Genomic DNA, 24,101 nt, shown 5'->3' with positions numbered 1-24,101 from the left:
TTGTTATACGCTACTAAGATTTTTGTGGCTGTCTGTTATGCAAAATTTGGTGACAATAACTAGAAGTAGCCAATTTAAGTCTAAGAATACACTTAAAAGTACAAAATTAAAAATAATAAAGAGCATAAAGAAATGAAATAGCAAATAAAGACACAAGACAGAATCAACCAAACCAAAAATAGGTAGTGACCCCATAGGACAGAGTAGAACTGCCCCACAGGGTTTCCAAGCAGTAGCCGGTGGATTCGAACTGCCGATCTTTTGGTTGTCAGCCAAGCTCTTAACCATCACACCACCAGAGCTTCAGAAAAATAAAGATACAACAGAGAATCAGCCAAACCAAAAACAGGTCATTTGAAAAGACTAAGAAAATCCTTTGGCGACTGATCAAGAAAAAGGAGAAGGTACGAACAAACAGCATTAGAAACAAGAAAGGGACCTACCTAAACCCGTTGCCGTCGAGTCGATTCCGACTCACAGCGACCTACAGAACAGAGCAGAATTGCCCCATAGGGTTTCCAAGGAGCTCCTGGTTGGATTTGAACTGCCAACCTTTTGGTTAGTAGCTGTAACTTTTAACCACATAAGCAGTACAAATTTTTTTAATTGTAAGATAATACACTGAATAACCTTATTCCTTAAAAGTTACCAAAACTGTCTCAAGGAAACAGAAAAAATTAATAGCCCTTTTACCCTAAAGCAAAGATGAGAAGACAAGGAGGGGCAGAGAAGCTAGGTTAATGGAAACAGAAAAAACAGAAGGGAAATAATGAGAATGCTGACACATTGTGAAAAATGTAACCAGTGTCATGGAACAAACTGTATAAAAATGGTTAAATGGTAATCTAATATGCTGTGTAAACTTTTACCTAAAACAATAAAATATTATGAAAAAAAATTAATAGTCCTTTGTCCAATAATGAAATGGAATCGAGTTAAAAAACAAACCACCACCAAATTGTTTTTACAGGAAAATTCTACCAAACAAATCTTCAAGAAATAGATCATCTCATTAGTATACAAACTTTTGAAAGGAAGGGAGAAAATGGAGAAACGAAAAGTTACCCAATTTTTTTTTTTTTTTTTGAGGCTGCTATCAATTTGAGACTAAAACTTCTATGGTATGTGCAGTATGAAAACGGAAAGTCACAGGACAATCACACTTACGAACAGAGATTTCAAAATTCTAAATACAGTATTACTAAACCAAATCCTGCATTAAACTTTAATTATTGAAAATACTATGGAATAATCACAAAATTTAGAGAAAAGTTGAAAACACAGTTGAGAAATCTTTTTTTCTGAACCATTCTGGAGTAACTTGCCAACCTGATGTCCCTTTTGACCCCAAATGTTTTAATGTGCATTTCCTACAACCAAGGACATTCTTCTATATAACCAGAGTAGACCACCAGAATCAGGAAATAAATATTGCTACATCACTACTACTGTATTTAATCCTCAGACACTAGTCAAGTATGCCAATTATTCCAATGATATCTTTTATAGAAAAGGATACAGGTTAGAAACACACAACGTATTTATTTGTAATGTTTCTTCAGTCTCTGTAAGTCCTAAATGAGACGCAGAGACTCAGTTTAGGACTCTAACCTTCTGAAAATTAGAGGCCTGTTATTTTGTAGCATGTCTCTCAATTGAGGTTAGTCTGGCATTCTCCCATGATTTGATACATTAACCATTTTTGGCAGGAGTAACACAGAAGTGATGGTGATTTCTTCTCATCACATCCTGTATCAACTGGTACACAATTTCAATTTGTCCCATTATGGATGATGGTCATTGTGATTACCTGATGAAGGTAGTGTCTGCTTGCCTCACTCTGTTCGGGCTCTGATTCACCATGCTGGAACTGGCCATTTCTTCAGGTAGTCCCAAATGCCGCCTTACCCTGCTTGGGCTCTGACATCCTATGCCAAGCTACCCCTCTACAGAGATGCCCTCCTCAGCCTGCTCTGGCTCCTCCCCTTCCCCATGGACACCCTAATTCATCCCAGTTGGGCTGTGGGTCCCCTCCAGACACTTCCCCATGGAGCCCTCCTCACTCTGAATGGACTATGACCCTGCCCCCTCCATCACCACACTGCTCCTCCATGCAGATATCCTCATCGCCCTATTTAGGCCTAGGATACTCTGAGCCACTGTGGCACCCCCACAGCACATGCCTACCTTGCTTCTTTGTATCTAATGACTTTAAACCAAAACTAAACACCTTGCCATCGAATCAATTCTGACTCATAGCGACCCTACAGGACAGAGTAGAACTGCCCCATAGAGTTTCCAAGGAGCAACTGGTGGATCTGAATTGTCGACCTTTTGGTTAGCAGTTGAATGCTTAACCACTGTGCCACCAAGGCTTTAGGACTGAATTATTTAGAAAGGGAAGAGGAGGAACTGCACTATATTTTTAAAATGCATTTTTGGTCCAATAGGATTGATCACAGGAATGTGAACCCACTGCTGTTGAGTCGATTCTGACTCATAGCCACCCTACAGGACAGAGTAGAACTGTTCCACAGGATTTCCAAGAAGCAGCTGGTGGATTCGGACATCCAACCTTTTTGATTAGCAGACAGACAATCTCTTAACCACTGTGCCACCAGGGTTGTGAGGATAGTTTAAAATCAGAAAATCAATAAATGTAATTTACCACAGTAACAGATTCAAAAGGGGACAGCACATAATCATTTCAATAGGTGCAAAAATATTACATAATAAAAATTCAATCCATTCAAAGTAAAGAAAAAGCAAAACCTTTTTGCAACAAGGGGTAAAACTAAAAGTTCCTTAACTCGATAGAAGGTATTCAATAAAAATCCACAGCAAACTGAAGGGTGAAGTATTAGAAGCATTCCCCTTTGAAGTCACAAACGAAATATAGATGCTTGCTTATCAAGACTTTTATTCAGTGGTGGAGGGCTGACGATCAGTGCAATTACAAAAAGAAGCGAAAGCAGTAAGGGCTGGGAAGGAAAAATAAAATGTTCTTATTGCAAATAATGTACACGTAAGAAGTCCAAGATAATTCACTACAGTTGCCTGAAATCAGATGAATATGTAAAACTCAACTGCAATTTTATTCATAAGCAATTAGAAATTATAATTGTTATAAAAATGCCATTTACAATATCGAAACCCATGAGGTACTTAGGAAATAACTCTAACAAAATATTTATAAGGTCTTTTCAGAAAAAATTATGAAACTTCATTTAAAACAAGACTTGCATAAACAGAAAGTCCACATTCATGGATGCTGAAAGACAAAAGTTAAAGGTGGTAATACAACCCAAATTTAATCTAAAAATTCAAAGCAATGCCAATGGAATTCCACATAGCATTTTTCATAAAACTTGACAAGTTGATTCTGAAAGTCACACAAAAGGCCAAACCAATTTTGAAGAACAAAGTGAGAGTACTTGCCCTAACCACATGGGAAGACTTATTATAAACCAAATCAAACCCGTTGCCGTTGATTCCAACTCATGGCGACCCCACGTGCTATGGAGTAGAACTGAGCTCCACAGAGTTTTCTTGGCTATAATCTTTACAGAAGTAGACTGCCAGGCCTTTCTTCTGTGGTGCTGCTGGGTAAGTTCCTACTGCCAACCTTTTGGTTAGTAGTAGAGTGCAAATTGTATAGAAATTAAGACTGTGATATTGGTATATAGAGAACTTAAAAACAGAACTGTGTACATATGGGAGCCTCGTAAATAACAGACGTGCCATTAGTCATCAGTGAGGAAAGTACAGACTATTCCATAAATAGCGCTGAAACAACCGGTTATAAAGGAAAAAAAAAATTACAACTCTTCTGAGCATACAGTAAAACTCCATATGGATTAAACGCCTAAATGTGAAAAGCAATACTTTAAAACTTTAAGAAGAAAACACAGGGCTATATCTCAAGACCGTGGGGTACAGAAAAGATTTCTTAAACAAGACACAAAACACATAACCACAAAGAAAGAAAACTATTAATGTAGCTACATAAGAATTAAAAACTTCTGTTCACCAAAAACCCATACAGAATCAAATCAGAAGTTACAGACTGGGAAGAAATATTTGCAACCTGTATTCCCAAAGAATACATATTAACACCATATAAATAACATATAAAAATACATAAATAATATTCATAATACAAAATTCATAATATGAAAATAACTCTTCCAAATGAGTAAAAGAAAAACTACAGAAAAATGGGCAAAGGATAGAAACAACTGGATAAATGACTAATCCAACAGAGGTAAAATTCCGTGACCAACTAAAATTCCAGGTTGACCTTGGGGCAGAAGTTTCCCCTGGAGAAAGTGGTTATCTCCAACTACCCTAGCTTGTCAGAGATTTAACTTCAAAGAGCTGATGTTCACCTGCAACACAACTCCCAAGTTTGCCTTGGCATCTCAGGTTTGAGTCTGTCCATCCCCATATTCTCTTCTTGGAATGCTGCCTTTATATCATCTTTCTCCAAAACAGTGACAATTCAGGGGAGTTTCTTAGTTGTGAGGAAATGCAAGATTATTTAATAATCTTAAATAGCAGTCATAGAACGCATTCCTAGTAGAATCAATTCTTCATCCACTATCCTTTATGTACAGAATCTTACTTACTTAATAATCTTACTTGTTTCTCTACACCTCAGTCTACTGCCCCTGGCAAATGGTCAATGCAGCAGTTATTTCAGTAGCACTCTGGCATTTTCAAGTGCGGTGCCATAGATCGCTTTTGTGCGGCCTTTCTAGCCATGGTCTTGTAACTCCCACCCAAGTGATTGAGCAGGACCGTGTGATAGGGTAATTGTGGCCCACCAAAGGGATGGGTCAGTTCTGCCATCCCGCTGGGCTTGAAATGAGCCACCCCAGAGGTGGCAGAGAGAAGATACCATCACTACCAAGGAAGAAGAGCCAGGAGCCAGCACGTCCTTTGGACCCAGGATCCCTGCACTGAGAAGCTCCTGGAAGTAGGAGATACAGTGAGCTAGCTATAACCCTGAAGACGCTAAAAAGCGGTGGCAGGAGAAACCTGGCAGCAAAGACTCAGCAGCAGAAGACAGCGTAGTGGGCTTCCCAGCCCAGGGAGGGAAAAAGCTGAGTGCCTCTGGGCAGAGGCCTAGGGCCAGGGAGTGACGTGCCTGGGAGCACGGCTAGGAAGAGGCTGTCCTGATGAAAGAACTGCATCCTTACGTGTTCCTGAGCTTGAATTGTAACCTGTTACTTCCCAAATAAACCCCATAATCGTGAGTATGGTCTGTGAGTTCTGTGTGGCCACTGCAATGAATTATTGAACCAATTAGAGAAGCAGAAAGTGCCGTGGGAGGGACAGTTGGTGTCAGAACTGGTAAAGATGGCAGAGAGAGGAGGCATGTCTGACCCCTGCCTCACAGGAATCAGCCTTGGGCTATTGATCTGAAGTCTCCTTCCCCCTTGTGAAGTCGGAGGAGGTCAGACACCGCCCCCACACTGTTTTTACATCAAAAAAATAAATTATGAATTTTATATATGATTCCCAATCATAATTTATACTCTTATATATTCATTCCAGGGCTTGAGATAATAATTCACAGAAACTGAGATTCTCATAGCTTGGAATCCCTAAATAATCCACAGTATGAATTCAATAGACACTTATTTAATCTCCAGAATTTCTCAGACTCTAAGGCCTGTTTTCTTTGCAGAATTTTGGTTTATTGGCATAAACCAATCACAACCCCCAAAATCTCCTATTCTCTACCCTGGGATGGTGTGGACCAGTAATTGCTCTAGTTTCTTGCAGAGTACATTCTTTGTTACAAGCAAGGCTTACAGAAGTAACCAAATCAGTTTCTTGGTGTAAATGTCCTCAATCTTGAACTAATCTCAGCATGTGTGACACTAACCTGTTCACAATGTCCACAGGTAACTCTAGTTTCCCAAGAAACTTAATATTATTGAAAGTAGAGGTTAAAAAAAAAAAAAATTAATGTCTAGCATATAACCTGGAGACAGTTTTTAGATTCCTTCCATTGAATTCTCATAGTGCAATGTAATTCCTTCTCTGTATAAAAACTCACTGCCATCAAGTTGATTCCAACTCACAGTGACCCTATAGGACAGAGCAGAACTGCCCCATAGAGTTTACAAGGAGTGCCTGGTGGATTTGAACTGCTGACCTTTTGGTTAGCAGCCTTAGCTCTTAACCACTACGTCACCAGGGTTTCCGTTCTCTGAACAGAACACTTTAAAAACAATTCTGACTTCAATTTGGTTTCCACAAGCTGATTTGGTACTTACATTCCAAGAACCCTAACAGCCTATGTCTACTTGACCTGCACCTTTACATCATGACTGCAACAGTCAAACAGTCACAACGAAGGTAAACACTTGGCTCAAGTCTAGGGTGATGATTTTATTCCAACATACGGCTAAGAAACACACCAGAGGTCTGAAAATCTAAACAGTAAATCCTCTTTCCAAATGCAACCCTGTTATATCCAAGGACTCACAAACCTGGTATCTGTAAAGAATCACACTAAAAGAAGCAAAGTCTAGCTGCCATAAATAATTACAGTATGAATTTCAATCTTAACTTGCTGGGGCTCAGTTAGATAGGGTGCCATTGCCCACTGGGTATGTCTACCGTGAGTCTGGGAGGGGCCAATTGCCACAGATATGACATTCCTACTTTAGAACATTAAATACAATGGCAGGAAGCCTAGCTTAAAGGGTGTTCAATTCTCTTCATTTTTGTTAACTGTACTAACTTTCCTAGATAGCAGTAAAATTTATCAAAAATAAGATTTTCCTTAGCCACTTACATTATACTGATTCATAAAGAATCTTTTTGATTAAAAACAGCTATAGAATTTCTAGCACATTAGAAATTAAAACAGAAAAAACTATAAATTTATTTTAAAATAAACTTGTTAAATATTTATAAAAAAATTGTTCTCAAGAAAATTAGTAAGACGGCAATGTTTTTTTGTTCTTGCAAAATTTTTTAATGACTGACTTAACTGATAACAGCTGGATTTTAATAACTGCTTCTGCATTCAATCTCTCATACTGTGTCGTTTTGGTTGACATATATGAAGAAAATTCAGCCTCATACAAATATGTAGTTGGGAAAGAGGAGAATTTTATAAGCCTTTTCCAGTGACTGTGGTGAATTTTTCTTTTATACTAAAACTTTAAAAAGTGGTTTTTTTAAAGATTATGTGCAATGTGAAATAGAAAGCCGTATCAATGAATTTTTTATAAACCTCCCCACTTATTAACTATCTCATTATCTAACATTTCGCACTGACAACAATAGTAAAAATTCCTACCCAACTATTTTGCACATTGACGACGTACATCTGGAAGCAACGAACTCCAAGATGTGAGGTGACAGTAACACTGGCTGTGATGGATAAGCTTATGTGCCAGTCTGGCTTGGCCATGATTCTCAGTGGTTTGGTAGTTATGTAATGATGCAGTCATCCTCATTTTTGCATAACACCGATTTTGCATAATGACCTGGTCTTTGGAAACTAACCATGTCAGTAAGTGAGGAGACGGTGTACTCTGTTATACTGAAGCCCATTAGTCTGTCTTGTACTTTGAGTGGATCTTTTACCCATGTATTATTTTATAACATCATATATTGGTCAGTTGAAAATACAGGTTCTCTGAGTAATGGAGATCTTCCAAATGTTTACACATTTCGTAATCATACACACACACACAAACACAGAGCTTGGCTGCTAACCAAATGGTTAGCAAAGGACGAGGCAGTGTTTTGCTGTACGTAGGATCGCTATGAGTTGGAACCAACTACATGGCACCTAACAATAACGTTTGTTAATATCATCCCAGATCTAAATGACGTCTTTAAGTAACATGAAGTGGTCAAGTTTATGGTGGTAGACACAAGTTTTTCAAAATTCTAATTTTCACTTGAAAGCTCCACTTTTATCACAGGCTACCAATACTGTCAGTTGTTTTCTTTGAAGAGACAGGCTCACTTCATTCATTTTCAATAAAATGTCTGTCAAACACTGAACTCTGAATAATCAGTTTGTTGGTCATGTTTTCAAGTAAAAATGGTGTTCTATAAAAACATCTAGTTCAGCTCACAACTCAAACAAGTGTTTTTCCTTAAGACAACTGTCATACTTCAGTGTGCAGCAAAAGTGCTTTATGCATACTTCCACTCTGGCACAGAGAATATTAAGTCAAGGGTCAATACAATAAAAATAATAACTTTAACTCCTTCATCAAAGATGGCTTTTTTTTTTTTTTTAACAGAGGGTGTGTCATGATAAGGAGCCCTGGTGGTGCAGTGGTGAAGAGCTCGGCTGCTAACCAAAAGGTCGGCAGGTCAAATCCACTAGCCACTCTTTGGAAACCTTACGGGGCAGTTCTACTCTGACCTATAGGGTTGCTATGAGTAGGAATCAACTCAAAGCAACAGGTTTGGTTTTTGATCCCTCCTACCCCTCACAGGAGAAACCAATAGATTCTAGAGTTTAGAATACTTGTATTTCCCCCTTCTTGCCCCCCTCCCCTATTACGTCTTTGGAATGTTTTATCTTTCTCCTTTACCTCCTCACATCAGCTTCAAGATTTTGCTAAGTATTTAAAAATTCCCTCATTTTTATGTCTGTTTTGAGAGTCCTTACACAGCAGTTATAGAACTCATTCCTAGTAAAATAAATTTCTTATCCATAAGATCCCTGGGAAACTAGCCCACTAAAATAATAGTACCAATATACATGGACTTATAATACAGGGATCTGTATTAAAACACTATTCACAGTGGTCAAGAACCAGCAACATAGTAAACATCTATCTGTAGAGACCTAAGGAATAAACTCTGATACAGTTACTCTATAGAATATTACACAAGCAATTGGGAAAAGTCACGAGTTATTGTTCACTGAAAAATCAAACGCAAAAATGCATATAATTTCATTCTTGAAAAGCCAGAACTGACAAAAGTAGTTTTGTGTGTGTGTGTGTGTGTGTGTGTGTGTGTGTGCGCGCGTGCGCGTACGCTTATAGGATTATAGGAGCATAGAAAAAATTACAGAAAAACACAAAGCTAAATTAATATGGGTTTCCTAGGGAGGCAGGGTGTATGGAGGGCTGCGCATGATACAGAAAAGATGCTGAATGGTTCTTTTTTATACAAAATTATATAATGCATATTGGAATGCATTAACAACACACATGAAAGCAGTCACTGTTATTTACTCATTAGTGGTGGAAACTTGAGTAACTTACCAGAAAAAGCTATTTGCATTAGGGTAAAAAAAAAAAAAAAAAAATCCAACCCTGAAAAAAGCATTTGGATTTAATATTTACCTTTTTAAAAGCTCACAGAATCACTGCATTAGGCTTAGAAGGACTATCTGAGATCATCTTACTGAACCTTTCCATGTAGCAAAAGTTCTCAGATTCTTCACTTACAAATAAGTAGACAAGAAATTGTGACTCATCCCTGTGATAAATGATGTCCCCAAACCACAAAAGTGCTATGTTGCAAAGATTTTCTCCCAGTCTGTTGTGTGCATTTTAATGACATTTTCTACCACAAAGTTATTTTGTTTTTGTAGTGAAATCTGTCAGTGTTTTGTATTTTGCTTAGAAAGGCTTCTTTATCCTGAGATTATAAAAATATTCTACCATATTTTCTTCTACCTTTTTTTAGTTTTGCTTTTTACATTTAGATCTATAATCCATCTGAAAGGTATTTTTGAGTAGGATGTGAGGAAGGGTTTCACCTGTTGGACAAAGAATATCCAAAAAATATAAAGAGAGTCAACAATTTTAAAAATTTAATAGAAAAGGTAGGCAGAGGCCATAAAAGATAAATCCCACAAAACAAAGCATAATGTCTACGAAAAAGAAATTATCAAAACCTTCCCAGTAATAAAGAACATAAACATTTAAAGCAACAAGGAGATATCATTTCACCTTGCAAAATGGCGTGTTCATCAGTAAAGATTTTTGGAGGTCAGTTTAGCAAGATCAATAATTTACATGAGCATATTCTTTGAATCAAAAATTCCAGTTCTGGAAATTAATCCTAACCAAACTGCCACATTCACACAAAGATACAGATATAAGGGTATCTGACACTATTTGTAAGCCAAAATACTGAAAACAACCTAAATGTCACTAATAGACGACTGGTTAATTATAGTATATTGCTGAGTCGGAATCGACTCAACGGCACTTAACAACAACCATACTATGGAATGTTATATTTAAAAAGAGTGAAGTAGCTCTGAATATACTGTCACAGGATGATGTACAGGATATATTAGGTTAAAAAAAAATTGCATGTCACAGACAATATATACTATATGATCCCACTACTTAAGTATGAACATATGAACATATGTGAATTATATTTATGTGACTACACTGAAAAATGTCTACAAAGATACTCAGTTTTTAACTAGTAGTAGAGTGGAACAGGATGGAAAGGACAATAGTACCTTTATATTCTTTGGCTATTAGGGAACGTTATTTTTATAACTTAAAAAAACAGTACAGAAAAAAATGGAAAGAAACTATTAATAGTATGTACTGGAGAGTTAAAAAAAAATCTAATCATATAAAAGTGTTATATATTTATCTGACTTAAAGGATGCTTCCTCTATGTAGAAAACTGTTAGAACTTTCAAAAAATGCTAATAATTAAATTATATTTCTTTGGATATATTAACACCAGTAAGCCCATCTATACTGGACAGAATAGCATCCCCCAAAATTTATGTCCACCCAGAACCACAGATTGTGACCTTGTTTGGAAATAGGGTATTTGCAGATGTAATTACTTAACATCACACCAGATTAGGGTAGGCTCTAAATCTGATATAACTGGTGTCTTTGTAAGAAGGGGAGAGGACACACAGACACAGACACACACAGAAGACAACCAAGTGGGAACACTTGGGAAACACTGAGGGAGGACGGCCATGTGAAGATGGAGGCAGAAACTGGAGCAATGCCAGCCTCAGGAATGCCAAGGACTCCCAGCAATTATCAGAAGCTAGGAGGCGGCAAGGAAGGATCCTCCTCCTAGAGCCTTCAGAGGGAGAGCATGACCCTGTAAACACCTTGATTTTGGACTTCTAGTCTCCAAAACTGTGACAGACTAAATTTCTGTTGATTTAAGCCACCCACTTTGTGACAATTTGCTACAGCAGCCCAAAGAAACTAATACACTACCCCAATCTGTGACATCACTGTCTCCTAGTAAATCAAACCCTTATAGGCACACTATTACATATTAAGAGTCTGATTTCAGGAAGTATGCCTTATATCACAAAACATATTTAAACTAATCAAAGGTAAAACAAACATTTGCTTCAAAGACGTTTATTATTAGCTGTTTAAAAAAAAAGATATAAACGTTTCTTTGTAGAAATTTTTCTTCAGTCTTCTTAAAAATACACCTCTACTATTTGGCCTAAGAATTCCATTTCCTGGTAAATTTCCCTGTAACAAGCGTGGACATTCTTTCACTGTTCAAGACCTTCAAGTAGGATCTTCTAGGGTCTTCTGTCTTAACAATGTTCACTTCCAAGTCAATGTTCACAAATGTCTCTGAAAGTACTTGAATGAAGAATGTTGAGAGTAGGATATAAATATAGTAGCTGAAATTTGTTATCATGGGTTCTTATTGTTAGCAAGGGAGCCCTGGTGGTGCAGGTCAGCAGTTCGAATCCACCAGCTGCTCCCTGGAAACCCTATGAGGCAGTTCTACTCTGTCCTATAGGGTTGCTATGAGTCAGAACTGACTTGATGGCAAATGGTTTTTTTTTTTTTTAATTGTTAGCAAGGGTGTAAAAGCAGAAGCACTGTCTGTATGTGAAACTTAAATAAACTTTCTATTTTTAAAGTGAATATTTTTCTAGATAAAAAAGACTTATTGTGCTTTTAAAAAAAAAAACCCCACAATGATGGAAAGTATGTCAAAGGGACGCAGGAGTTCACTGGAAGAACTCCCAATGGCCAAAACTGGAACAATCTGAGCAACAAAAAAATAAAGTAGTATTGGATTATAACCCAAAGTATAAAAGAAACATCCTTGAGTCCACGTTGGTATAAATAAATGACTGAATGAATGACTAGATGAATGAATGAATGGGAGAGAAGAAATCTCCTGTGTACAAGAATTCCAAATAATTTATCTAGATTTTCACTCTCAAGGAGGTGGAATATAACTCCTCATTTTTTAGTGTGGGCTGTACATAGTGACTACCTTCCTAAGAGCACAGTATGGAAAGGGGGAAAAGGAGTAACTTTACAGAGGAGAAACCTGACAAACTCTGTCTCAGTGAGATGATCAAGGTTAACATCAACAGTGATAAGTCATGTTAATAGTATGTACCTTTGACATATGATAAGAATGGCATTTTACCTATGGGGTCTTCCTCCCCAAAACCTATAACTCCAGTCTAATCATTAGAAAAATGTCAGAAAAATCCCAATTGAGGGACATTCTACTAAATACCTGACCAGTACTCCTCAAAACTCTTAGTGTCATTAAAAACAAATCATCAGAGCCCAGAGGAATCTAAGAAAACATGATGACTAAATGTACTATGGCATCCTGAATGGACTCTTGGAACAGAAAAAATATAAAAACATTAGATAAAAACTAAGGAAATCTGGGCACAACAGTAGCTAGAGGACAGACGAGGTGGGTTTATGCTTCCCAGGCCAAACAGAGCTGGGTGGGTGGGGAGTGAATTAGGCCTGGGCAAAAGGCCCGCCATGACAGCATGGTGAGACCTGTCCCGTCCACGCCATGAGGCTGAAGCAGGTGCCGATGTTGGGGAAGGTTTTCACTCAACAATAGTACAGCAGTGGCACATGCTACCAGTTCTAGATCAAATTCCTGCGAACCTGGAGAACCAGTCTGACAGACAGTAGAGGGAGCCTGAACTCTAAATAACCTTTCTGCAGAAGTAGAGATACTTGGGGGCCAATCATACGTTGAAGGCTTTTTGGCTTGTTCTACAGCACATACCATCTTATGCATGGAAACTCAATATAAGAAGGTTCTGAAGAAAGCCTCCAAATATATTTAACAGGAGAATGAGAAGATACATGCTCCCCAAGGCCTCCTCCTGACAGATCCCATTGAGAGAGGACTTCAAGTTACTGATATAACATTTATGAAAGCAGAGGCATTAGCACCAGAAGATAAATCGTAGAATTCATCAAATTAAAGACTCCTCTTCAAGCTGAGACCTTCATCTATCCACCGGCCAATCACAGAGTGGCCCCTACCTTCTCTCCAGAGCATCATTCCTTTGTATCTGCTGCCAGAGCCTTGGTACCATGTATCCCGGTAAACAACGTTCTAAAATTCCACACCTAGGGTGACTTCTAGTCATTCAACATCCACTTTGTGTCTCTAAATTGTGTAGAGCTCTGTAATCTTTAGTTTCTGGGAAAACACAACGAAGCATTTCACTTTTTTATTAAAATACATTTAATAAAATATGCTGTTAGCCCAATGCAAAGTTTATTTCTTACCTGCCACCAATACCACTGGTTCTCTTCATTTCTTGGCTCAACTTCCTAGGTGGATTTAGACTCCAACAAATCATATCCTAGCCAGTGTTCAGTCTTATTTTGTCCCAAACTAATAAAATGATTTTCTCTAGGATTTTGGTGAGACTGTATTTGTGGTTTTGCTAACGTGTATCCCAGATTTCAAGGAACTACCAATTTTGCCATGATTCAGATCTTAAGAACATCTATTTCTGCTGTAGAGTTACTCAAACCAAAGCTCATTGGAAAAATAATATATAATGTATTTGTTTCATTATAGCAATTATTCCTAATTAAACCAGTATTTAATGCCATTTCCAGTTAATTTCTTTGGAGAACTTTATGTTATTACTGCTTTACCATGAATGTTGGGAAGATGAGGTATGCGTTGCTTGCTCATTACAAAAATAAAGTTAGCACAATCAAGCGGATGCGAAACCATCAAACACATAAATGTCCCTGTGGTGTACTTGAATGTGTAGTAAGCATAATGTTTTAATTATAGTTTTGTAATAAACGTAACTTATGATAAAAAAATGTGATATGGATTAATACTGCATATTGCTCATTTTTAACTATCCCTACTAACAAACCTTATGAATTGCAGACCTTCCCCATATACAGATTGGTTCAAGTAAAGTAAGTTAAGAGACTTCCAAGTAAAATTCTCAAGTCGAATTCAATTTTCTAGTTTTTGTTTTGGCTGTACATTTTCAGTATCAAGGCTTCTTATGTTTTTAGTTCATCTTTGGGATTCGAAAGCACTGTATTTGGGAGAAAAGTTAAGAAATATACTATAAGAAAATGAAACAGTTAGAAGTTTTACTTCCCAGGCTAATGTAGGTACTAATATAGATTTAATCTTTCAGATTTAATTTTTTATGGATTTGCTAGTTAGTCAATAAATCCCATAGGTCTGGGTAGTTATTTTAACTGTATAAAACCCCTTTATTAGTTTACAGCCTGTAGTAGTGTGTCTCTCTGCCTTTTAAATTTGTTGCAATAAACTTTGCTGAAATATTAACACATTAATAAAACTTTTCTTAAAAAAAAACTAAGGAAATCTGAATAAACATTAACTTTAATAATAAAATATTAATACTGGCTCATTAATTGTGACAAATATACCATACTAACGTCAAGATGTGAATAATAAAGAAAACTGGCTGTGGGGTATATGGGAACTCACCGTATCATCTTTGCAATGCTTTTGTAAATCTAAAATTATTGTTGTAAGTTTATTTTAAAAAGACTTTTGGTATTTTTAGAAGTCATTAGTCAGCCCTCCAGATCCATGGGTTCCACATCCGTGGATGCCACCAACTGCAGCAGACCGAACATATTCAGAAAAAAAAAACGTTCCAAAAAGCAAAACTTGAATTTGCCACATGCCCAGCACTATGCTGAATCCACTTGAACTAAGTGATGTGTGGGCATACCCTGCTGTAGCCTCCAGCCATTTCACAGATCCTCAGTCTCTCTCCAGCATTCTTTGTTTGAGCATTGTTCGCTTCTTGTGCATTCGCTACTTGTGTTGTGTGCACCCTTTGTTTCATGGCTCCTAAAAAGCAATGAAGTGGTGAAAGCCGTCCCTCAAAGGCTAAGTGTAAGGGGGTTAAGGAGAGTGAGAGGAAGAAGTTTCAGGCTAGTAGGGGATGGCCGGCTAGCTATGTGAAGCGCTACAGCCTCCAGAACTTCAAGATCAAGGGAGAACTGCATCAGCGTTCCCACAGGAGCTTGAGAAACTCGTAGAAAAGAAAGGCTACCTTCCAGAACAAGTCTTCAGCTGTGATGAAACAACTATTTACATAGCAATTACACTGTATTAGGTATCACACAAACTCTAGAGATTTATAAAGTATTCAGGAGGATGTGCGCAGGTCTTATGCAAATACTATGGCACTTTATGTAAGAGACTTGAGTCTCCTTGGATTTTGGTATCCGTGAAGGTCCTGGAACCAATCCCCCTTGGATACCGAGGGACGACTGTATTATATGTTCATTTTCAAAAGTGATATTCGGTGATTTTTACCTGAAAGATGACAGTGCATTAAACATTCTAAAATTAATCAAGAAATTAATACAACTGAAATACTGACATTCTAAAAATGAATTTTAACAAATATATTTTCAAAATTTTAAATAATACATCTAACTTTCACGTTAACACGGCTGCAAGCTAGTGTTACCTGTTTGCTCTCTTCTGTCCTTCTGCTCAAATACCCATAAAATCACCCTTGGCTATATACAACCTTAAAATAGTTCTGGAAACTTAGAATACTAGTTAAAATTCTGTCAGGCCTCATTATAAATTAAACAAAGCAGCCTGAAAGAAAGGGCTAGGAAGGTGGTAAGAAATTACTACCTATTTGCCAATTAGATACCTTCACCTCTATTCTACAGGAAGTGCCAAAACAGCCTGAATTGTTTCCCTCTCCCCTTAACCATACTGGCGATTTGTACACCCACCACACTGGCCACTTGTACTTTCCTCTTTTCATTTGCTTTCAGAAAACTACAATTTCCGGGGATGCAAATGAAGAACAGAAGCACACAGTGGTGAAAGCATAAAGAACCAAAACTCACAACAGGGGAAAAGTGATTTTTCACAAACTATTTCTGGAAAACTACAGAATGCTCAAAATATCCAGGAATAAATTATCCAGACATGTTTTGTTTGGTTCACACAATGTTTTGGGTTGATCTCCCCTAGACATTTTGAATTAGTTCCCAATATTTCAAAATTGGGACATTAATTATAAAAATATGATTTGTAACTTTTATTGAAAAACCAGAAGATCTGGCCAAATTAGTGCATTGAGGGCTGGGGACCATGGTCTTGCGGGACAGCTAGCTAAACTGGCATAACAGAGTGTATAAAAGAAAATGTTCTACATCCTACTTTGGTGAGCAGCATCTGGGGACTTAAAAGCTTGTGAGTGACTCCTAAAGCCTGCTCCAAATCTTGCTGATCCTGCAGTATCAGTTCTTTGTTGTTATCACCATGTCGATTCTGACTCGCGGTGACCCAATGCGTGTCGGAGTGGAACTGCTCCATGAAGTTTTCAGGGCTGTGGCCTTTTGGAGGCAGATCTCGGGGCCTCTCTTCTGGGGTGCCTCTGGGTGGGTTCCAACCACCAAAACTTTCAGGTATTAGTCAAACGTTTAACCATTTTGCACTAGCCAGGGGCTCCAGTTCCTACATCTTATGATATCCTTTAAGTGAATTATATTCTATTCTTCATATCATATTCATATGCAAGTAGTTATACAATAAAAAGTAAACAAAATTATGAAAAAAAAAAGCTTGTGAGTGGCCATCCAAGATACTCCACTGGTCCCACCCTGTCTGGAGCAAAGGAGAATGAAGAAAATCTAAGGCACAATGTAAAACACCTATACAACGATAACTACAAGACACTACTGCAAGAAACCGAAAGAGATCTACATAAGTGGAAGAACATACCTTGCTCTTGGATAGGAAGAGTCAACACTGTGAAAATGTTAATTCTACCCAAAGTGATCTACAGATACAATGCAATACCGATCCAAATTCCAAGGGCATTTTTTAATGAGATGGAGAAACAAAGCACCAACTTCATATGGAAAGGGAAGAGACTTCGGATAAGTAAAGCATTACTCAAGAAGAACAAGAAGAGGTCTCACACTACCTGATTTTAGAAAACTATTATACCGCCACGGTAGTCAAAACAGGCTGGTACTGGTACAACATCAGATACACAGACCAATGGAACAGAATTGAGAATCCAGACATAAATTCATCCACCTATGAGCAGCTGATATTTGACAGAGACCCAAATTCTGTTAATTGGGGAAAAGACAGACTCTTTAACAAATGGTGCTGGCATCACTGGATATCCATCTGCAAAAAACTGAAAGAAGACCCATACCTCACACCATGTACAAAAACTAATTCAAAATGGATCAAAGACCTAAATATAAAATCGAAAATGATAAAGATCATGGAAGAAAAACAGAGACAACGCTAGGAGCTCTAATACATGGTATAAACAGAATATGAACCATGAGTAACAACGCACAAACACCAAAAGAGAAACTAGATAACTGGGAGCTCATAAAAATCAGTTACACTCATCAAAAGAGTCAAAAGACAACTTACAGACCGAGAAAAACATTTTGTCTACGATAAATCCAATCAGCATCTAATCTCTAAAATCTACAAGATACTGCAAAACTTCAACAACAAAAAGACAAATAACCCAACCAAAAAATGGCCAAAGGATATGAAAATGCACTTCCCCAATGAAGACACTCAGGCAGCTAACAGACACATGAAGAAATGCTCACAATCATTAGCCATTAGAGAAATGCAAATCAAAACTACAATGAAATACCATCTCACCCCAATAAGGCTAGTATTAATCCAAAAAACACAAAATAACAAACACTGGAGAGGTTGTGGAGAGAATGGAACACTTAGACACTGTTGATGGGAATGTAAAATGGTACAACCACTTTGGAAATAGATTTGGCGCTTCCGTAAAAAGCTAGAAATAGAAGTACCATATGATCCAGCAATCCTGCTCCTTGGAATACATCCTAGAGAAACAAGAGCTGTGACACAGATATATGCACACCCATGTTCACTGCAGCACTGTTCATAGTAGCAAAAAGATGGAAACAACTTAGGAGTCCATCAAGGGACAAATGTATAAACACATTATGGTATATTTACACAATGGAATACTACACAATAAATGGAATACTACGCAACGATAAAGAAAAATGATGAATCCGTGAAACATAACAAGGAGGAATCTGGAAGGCATTATGCTGAGTGAATTTAGTCAGTCACGGAAAGACAAATATCGACCACTATTATAAAAACTCAAGAAAAAGTTTAAACACAGAAGAAAACATTCTTTAATGGTTACGAGGGTGGGGAGGGAGGGAGAGGGTCATTCGTCAACTAGATGATAGACAAGAATTACCTCAGGTGAAGGGAAGGACAGGACACACTACAGGGAAAGACAGCACAACTGGACTAAACCAAAGTTAAGAAGCTTCCTAAATAAAACCAAACACTTTGATGGACAGAGTACCAGGGGCACGGGTCTTGGGAACATGGCTTCAGGGTACATCTAGGTCAACTGGCATAACAAAATTTATTAAGAAAATGTTCTGCATCCTACTTTGGTGAGTGGTGTCTGGGGTCTTAAAAGCTAGTGAGTGGCCATTTAAGATGCATCAATTGGTCCCAACCACCTGGAGTAAAGGAGAATGAAGAACACGAAGGTCACAAGGAAAGTATTCGCCCAAGAGACAGAGGGCCACATAAACCAGAGACTGCACCAGCCTGAGACAGAAGAACTAGATGGTGCCTGGCTACCACTAATCATCGCCCTGACAGGGAACACAACAGAGAGCCCATGATGGAGCAGAAGAAAAGTGGGGTGCAGAACTCAAAATTCTAGTAAAAAGACCAGACTTAATGGTCTAGACTGAGACTGGAGGAACCCCAGAAATCATGGCCCCCAGACTCTCTGTCAACCCAGAACTAAAACCATTCCCGAGGCCAACTCTTCAGACAAAGATTAGACTGGACTGTGGGACATAAACTGATACTCATAAAGAGTGTGCTTCTTAGCTCAAGTAGATACGTGAGACTAAATGGGCAGCTCCTGTCCGGAGGTGAGATGAGAAGGCAGAGATGGTCAGCAGCTGGTTGAATGGACATGGGAAATCATGGATGAAAAGGAGGAGTGTGCTGTCACAGTATAGGATGAGCAATTAGGGTCACATAACAATGTATGTATAAATTTTGTATGAGAGACTAACTTGAATTGTAAACTTTCACTTAAAATATAACACACACACAAAAAAGAACACCCCCCCTCAAAAAAACAAACACCAAAGGCACAAGAGAAAGATCAGTACAAAGGACTAGTGGACCACAACTACCACAGCCTCCACCAGACTGAGTCCAGCACAACTAGATGGTGCCCGGCTACCACCACTGACTGCTCTGACAGGGATCACAATAGAGGGTCCCAGACAGAGCTGAAGAAAGACGTAGAACAAAATTCTAACTCACAAAAAAGGACTAGACTTACTGGTCTGACAGAGGCTGGAGAAACCCCAAGAGTATGGCCCCCGGACACCCTTTTAACTTAGTACTGAAGTCACTCCAAAGGTTCACCCTTCAGACAAAGATAAGACAGGTCTATAAAACAAAACGAGACGATAAGGGCACACCAGATCAGGGGCAAGGACGAGAAGGCAGGAGGGGACAGGAAAGCTGGTAACGGGGAACCCAAGGTCGAAAACAGGAGTTGCTGACGTGTCATGGGGTTAGCAACCAATGTCCCAAAACAGTATGTGTATTAATTGTTTAATGAGAAACTAATTTGCTCTGTAAACCTTCATCTAAAGTAAAACAGAAGATTCAGTAACACTGGCCCAACAGTCCCAAGTGACAGAAATAAGCAGGTAGGTAGGAATCAGGGTGGGAGCACTCTGAATTCTTGCTGTTCTTTCCCTACCCAAGTCATTCATTTACTTTAGGTGCCTGGCCTCTGTAAGCATTTAATGTTGCAACTGCTAGTATAGGCAACTGGCTAAGTAGTGAAAGCAGCTCTTAACCCAGAAGCATCAAACTACATTAAATTAACAGTAAATATCGACCATTTGACACGGAATAGGTTCATCCGACAGCCCTCCAGCTTAGAAGCTGGCTAGGAATATGTATATTTTTAACCATTAAGGGCGCAGGCCGTGGAATCGAGAGATTTAGTCATGTGAGTTCCTGAATAAAAAGATTTTTAAAAAAAGTTCTCAGGGGCCAGGGCCAAATAGGCAGAGTAGTCAGATGCTTCTGGTGGACCCATTTACAACAAAGACCCGAAAAAACAAGTGATTCGATTATATATGACAATCTGGGAGCCCTGAACATCAAAGGCAAAGTCGAGGAACCAGACTGAGTGGTGGCGGACGGAGAGACGGTTCAGAAGCAGGGAGGAGGTACTAGACCTGACCTGGTGAGAGCCTGAGCCACACAGGCCTGATCGGCTCGGAGGTGAGCGGTGAGGCAGGCAAGCAGCTGTGCTCGGGAGGCATATTCTGCACAGGGAGAGACCCAGAGGCAGAGTCTACTCAGCCACACAGAACCAGAGAGAAGCAGCCATCACGGAAAGATAAGTATGTGCGTCTGGCCTATCAAGTGGATGAAAAACACTCCCCTCAGGGAAAGATCTCTCTCCCATTTACTTCCCCACTGCCTGCTCTGCACTGGGTCCCAGACCAGCTTCAGCAATTGCTGAGTCCCCTGGGCCAGAAGTAAGATCCGTCACACACCGTGAACCATTCTCCCAGCCTTGGAGAGTGAACAAATTAACAAACGGGGGTAAAAAACTGCCAGCTTCCCTAAGCCAGGAACTCACGGTAGGCACAGCTCCTTGGCCTAGACACAGGCATAAGGGATCCACGGACTTTGAGTGCCTTTCCCCCTGCATAGACTTGGGTGGGCCCATTTCAACAGCATAGGCCCTCGTTACTGCAGTACAACAGGGTACGTAAGTCTAACTTCAACTGTTTCAGCTGTGAAATGGCTGGTTTGCAACATCTGACTCTGCTCTGCCCATTAAGCAGGGTCTTCACCTATCCACATCAGGGTCCTGAGGACTGGTGGCTCCACCCATGCCACCTGCACACCTACGATAGGGGCCCAGGAATAAGAGGTGCCCCCCAGTCCTTACAGCTGACAGCACTGGGTGCTCATATTCCGGCTGCAAAACCCAACCACCTACGGGCTCTAGGGAAAAGAGACATGCCTTCCTCCTGGACACTCGGAGGCTGCTGTGAGCCCACTGCCTTGCTCAGAGTGTGTCTCCCTGCTGCAGCCAGATGCCTGCATCTACACCAATCATCCATGCCTGTCTAGGACTGTAGGTGAGAGCTTGCACCACACACTTGCTGTCTATCTACCTGAGCACCTGAGCTGAATCCATAGAGGAGAAGTGGGTGGGCTCCTGAGCTCGCATACCTAGTAACAGATCTAACCACCTGGTGACAGGACATTAGAGCTTCAAAGGTGCCAATAATCAAACTAGCTCATACGAGCACGCTATTTGGGCATATCAAAACAAAACAAGAAGCTAGGACACAGTAAGCAAACATAAAATAAATAAATATAACTTACTGCTGGCTCGGAGACAACAGTCAATATCAAATCACATAAAGAGGCAGTCCATGAAGGCTTCAGCAAGCTCCCAAAATGAAGAATCTAGAAATTGTCCAGAGGACGAAAATTTCTTGGAATTACCAGAGGCAGAATACAGAAGAGTAATATGCAGAACTCTTCAAGACATTAGGAAAGAAATTAAGCAAAACGTGGTACGTACAACAGAAGAAATTAAAAAGATCAGAGAAAAGCATAATGACAAATTTAACACGCTGCAAGAATCCACAGAGAGAGAGCAACCAGAAATCCAGAAGATTAACAATAAAATTTCAGAATAAGACAACTCAACTGAAAGTCACAGGAGCAGAATTGAGACAATGGAAGTCAGAATTAGTGAGATTGAAGATAAAGCACTTGACACCAACTCATTTGAGGAAAAATCAGATAAAAGGATTTTTAAAAATGAAGAAACCAAAAGAATTATGTGGGATTCTATCAAGAGGAATAACTGTGAGTGACTGGAGTACCAGAATGGGGTGGGGGGGAATAACAGAAAATACAGAGAGAATTGTTGAAGATTTGTTGGCAAAAAATTTCCCTGATATCGTGAAAGATGAGAAGATATCTAGCCAAGATGCCCGTTGAACCCCACATAAGGTAGATGCCAAAAGAAAGTCACCAAAACATATTATAATCAAACTTCCCAAAACCAAAGATAAAGAGAGAATTTTAAGAGTAGCTAGGGATAAAGGAAAAGTCTTCTACAAAGAAACGTCAACAAAAATAAGCTCGGACTACTCAGCAGAAACCATGCAGGCAAGAAGGCAATGGGATGACATATATACAGCCCTGAAGGAAAAAAACTGCCAGGCAAGAATTATACAACCAGCAAAACTGTCTCTCAAATATGATAGCAAAATTAGGGCATTTCCAGATAAACGGAAGTTTAGGGAATGTGCAAAAACCAAACCAAAACTACAAGAAATACTAAAGGGAGCCCTCCGGTTAGAAAAATCAATAACATCAGATAACAACTCAAGACTAGAACACAATATACAGCAACCAGATATCAACCCAGATAGGGAAGTCACAAAAATAAACCAAAGCTAAAACACTGTAAATACGGAAACAGATGTCAGTATGTAAAAGATGACCACACTAAAACAAAAAAGAGGGACTTAAAAAATGCAGACATAAATTTTTCATACGGAGAGGAAGTCAAGGAGATAGAAGAAATAAAAGACTGGTATAAACTTAGAAAAACAGGGGTAAATATTAAGGTAACCACAAAGGAAACTAACAATCCTACAAGTCAAAATAAAAAACTGGAAAAACATAAAAACTCAGCAAATACAAAATCAACAACAATGAAAAAGATGAAAGGAAAATGACCCGGCACAGAAAATTAAGTGGAACAAAGACACTGTGAACAACACAAAAAAAGACATCAAAATGACAGCACTAAACTCATACCTATCAATAATTACACTGCATGTAAATAGACTAAATGCACCAATAAAGAGACAGAGTGGCAGATTGGATTAAAAAACACGATCTGTCTATATGCTGCCTACAAGAGACACACGTTAGACTTAAAGACACAAACTAAAACTCAAAGGATGGAAAAAATATATCAAGCAAAGAACACTCAAAAAAAGAGCAGGAGTGGCAATATTAATCTCTGACAAAATAGACTTTAAAGTAAAATCCACCACAAAGGATAAGGAAGGACACTATATAATAATTAAAGGATCAATACACCAGAAGGACATAACTATAACAAATATTTACGCAATCAATGACAAGGCTCCAAAATACATACAACAAACTGTAACAACACTGAAAAGAGAGATAGACAGGCACAGAATGCTAGTAGGAGAATTCAACACACTGCTTTCGGTGAAGGAGAGAAGATCCAGAAAGAAGCTCTACAAAGATATGGAAGATTTAAATGCTACAATCAAGCCACTTGATCTTACAGATATATACCGAACACTCCACCCAACAGCAGCCAGGTATACTTTCTTTTCCAATGCACACAGACAGAACATTCTCCAGAACAGACCACATATGAGGCCATAAAGCAAGCCTTAACAAAATCCAAAGCATCAAAACATTACAAAGCATCTTTTCTGACCATAAAGCCATAAGAGTAGAAATCAGTAACACAAAAAGCAAGGGAAAAAAATCAAACACATGGAAACTGAACAACACCTTGCTCAAAAACTACTGGGTTACAGAAAAAATTAAGGATGAATAAAGAAATTCATAGAATCAAACGAGAATGAAAACACATTCTACCAGAACCTTTGGGACACAACAAAAGCAGTGCTCAGAGGTCAGTTTACAGCAATAAATGCACACATCCAAAAAGAAGAAAGGGCCAT

General features: G+C 38.7%; 1 protein-coding gene, 1 long non-coding RNA gene and 1 pseudogene across 3 annotated transcripts in view; 1 reads left to right on the top strand and 2 right to left on the bottom strand.

Annotated features, from left to right (window-relative positions):
* Window positions 1-24,101, bottom strand: part of ZNF292 (zinc finger protein 292) — a 112,705-nt gene that overhangs the window by 54,796 nt on the left and 33,808 nt on the right. The gene's annotated exons all lie outside the window — the stretch shown is intronic.
* On the top strand, window positions 11,547-13,426 carry LOC111822889 (golgin subfamily A member 7 pseudogene; annotated as a pseudogene).
* LOC111822890 (uncharacterized) overlaps window positions 14,147-24,101 on the bottom strand; it is a 28,321-nt gene continuing 18,366 nt past the window's right edge. For both annotated transcript variants that reach the window (XR_002825978.1, XR_002825979.1), the window contains one exon: window positions 14,147-14,317. This is a non-coding gene — a long non-coding RNA (uncharacterized LOC111822890). The remainder of the gene's footprint in view (window positions 14,318-24,101) is intronic.

Source organism: Trichechus manatus, unplaced genomic scaffold (assembly GCF_000243295.1).
Source record: "Trichechus manatus latirostris isolate Lorelei unplaced genomic scaffold, TriManLat1.0 scaffold00226, whole genome shotgun sequence".
Lineage (NCBI taxonomy): Eukaryota > Metazoa > Chordata > Mammalia > Sirenia > Trichechidae > Trichechus > Trichechus manatus.
Note: the sequence above shows the minus strand (reverse complement) of the source record. Positions and strands in the feature narration are given on the sequence as shown.